Source organism: Salvia splendens, chromosome 17, assembly GCF_004379255.2.
Source record: "Salvia splendens isolate huo1 chromosome 17, SspV2, whole genome shotgun sequence".
NCBI classification, from domain to species: domain Eukaryota; kingdom Viridiplantae; phylum Streptophyta; class Magnoliopsida; order Lamiales; family Lamiaceae; genus Salvia; species Salvia splendens.
This window is the reverse complement of record NC_056048.1, coordinates 18688577-18691326: the sequence shown is the minus strand read 5'-3', so window position 1 is coordinate 18691326 and position 2750 is coordinate 18688577.

Here is a 2750-nt window from a genome sequence, read left to right as displayed (position 1 = left end):
CTGTTAGTGTGACTAGGTCTAGGAGTTTGTGTTTTTGCTTTTGTAGAGTCGGTCTGAGGACAATCATGCATTGCAATTCGCCTTATTTCTTTTTCTTGTCTTTATACTTGAGGACAAGTATGGTTAAAGTGTGAGCAATTTGATAAGGCTAATTTCATGCATTGGTTAAAGGGTAAAATTCATGTGTTTGCGGGGTCTAACGCATATTTTAAGCCAGATGTGTAGAAGGATTTCGCCAGATCCAGGAAAGAAGAGGACAATTACATGGTCCAAGGAATTGGCGAATAAGTGAGCAATTTGGAGGGAAAACGACTAGACGGAGGAGATAACGAAGCTAAAGGGTAGAATGAAGATTTCTACGAAGGCTTCTAGAAGATCAACTCCACACCTATATAAGGAGGAGAGCATGCAAAAAGAAAGAAAAACTTCAGAGGGTGGAGGACTTGTGACCAGATTGTGGCTCGTAGCTCACTTACTTTTACACACTTGGGGGGGAAATGTTCGGGAGATCGTAGGGTAGTTTTTGGGTTACTTTGTGCTATTTCGTAGTGGGGCAACACTGTCCTTGCAGAGGGCGTAGAAACAATTTAATCGCTTTCATTTTAATTTCCGTCGTGAATTTCACCGAGCTTCACTATTCGAAGCTCAGCTTTGTTTTCCATTGAATTTCTATTAGTTTATAAAGTTTATGTTTCCGTATTTGAGTTGCTGTTAATTTCGAGCATGGATGCAATTAGTTTTAAGTTTGTCGAGGTACTTTGATTTTTTGCGATATTCTACTGAGGTTGCGCTGAATTATTGAAGGCTTGTGTTGATCGGGATAGATCGGTTGAATCAGAAGTTATGGAGCTAAATTTGTTGATTGATGGGTTCGGAATGCTTAGATCCAGAGTGGATTAAGCATCCGACGTTTGGATCTGAAACATGGTGATCGGAGTTGATGCTGGATTTTCGTGTTTTCATTTCATTCCGCCTAGCGTATGTAGATCTGTTTTATTTCTGACTAATTGCAAGTTTCCGACCTCCACACTTTTACATTCTGTTTAAATTTGGGTTTGTGCTCTGTTTTCTACATGTTCGCATTTGATACAGGTAATGAGATGTGCGACAGTGTTGGTTAATCCTTTAGTTGTTATTTGCAGCTTTAATACCGTACTTTCTGTTTGCGGAAAATAGTCTCCACCGTTTTCCTGCTTTCTGTTTAGTCAAATTAGGAAGTTAATTGCTCAGTCTAAGAAGTTAGTTTAATGTCTTGCAGTTATGAGAAAGTTTAATGTCGACATGATGTTTTCAGTTTCCTAGGTCCGGTGTTTACTTCGTTCCTAGGTCTAGTAGTCGTTACACCTCAACCCAAATTTGCGTGGCAGCAGCCGCTTTCTAATCCAAAATCTTCTAAATGCTTTCTTACGCATCCATCTTCGTGGGATCGACCCCTTGCTTCTCTATACTAGTCTATAGTATAACGGGTTGAGGGATCTTTGAAACGCGAGAGTTGTGTGTCCAACGACCGAGTCTTCTATATTCCCCTAAGTTTCTAGACCGAGTAATCTAGTGGGTTCATTGGACTTAGTAGCTCGACCTAGAACAGTAGAACGCCCACAAACTCTACTCCCGCACACTTCATTTCTCTTTTATAGAGACATCCTTGAATATTTTATGTTTCATTTTCGATGTAGGACAAAATATGTTGAAGTATTTTCTTTTATAACTACATGTTTAGAGCATTCATTCATCTTTTTCCAATGTGGGATTCAAAATTTTCTTTTGTCTTCTACTTTTCTTCATGTTTTGTATAATATATAAACAAAATTATTATTCAAATATATTCTTGATTGATAAAAATAAAGAATTATTAAGAAATATGATTTGTATATAGAAAATATTTATTTATATAATAATTATTGTTAGGTTTATACAATTTGTATAAGAATTATTCTTTTAATGTGTATAATATTATTTATTAGTTAACATATACATAAATTTATAAATATAAGCAAATCATTAATGATAAATAACTAATGAATAATAGTTTATGTAATAATATTTGTTATTAATTTATAATAATAGAAGATAGAGTATTAATATAGACGAAGAATGATGGACAATCTATCATATACTTATAAATAATGACTTTATCCCACATTGAAAGAAAGAGTAACACATCCAAGAATGTGTAACTATAAAAAAGAATAATCTAATACACTCTTCAAATTTAAATGCTCAAGTCCAGTATTATTGATATTTTAAAAATCAAAAGGTTTAACTTGAAGTAGTGTTTATTAATTTTTATAAATAAAATGTATTCATTATAAATTGTAATATTTAGTCTTATTTAAATTTATTATCAATAAAATTGTAATTTTCTAATCACATTTTATACATAATAAAGACTAAAAAGCAAAAAAAATACTCCGTACTTAAAGTTGGATTTGATTTTTAAAATGTCAATACTTGGATGAGAGTATATTGCATTATTCTCTTTTATAGTTACAAATTCTTGGATGTATTACTCTTTCTTTCAATGTGGGACAAAAGTCATTATTTGTAAGTTTATAATAGATCGTCCATCATTCTTCGTCCATATTAATACTCTATCTTCTATTATTATAATTTAACAACAAATATTATTACATAAACTATTATTCATTAGTTCTTTATCATTATTGATTTGCTTATTGAAGGACAACAGGGGTGCGTAGGTGTCGTTCAAGCAAGGATATATCCTAATGGTTGGGATAGAGATCCTAACT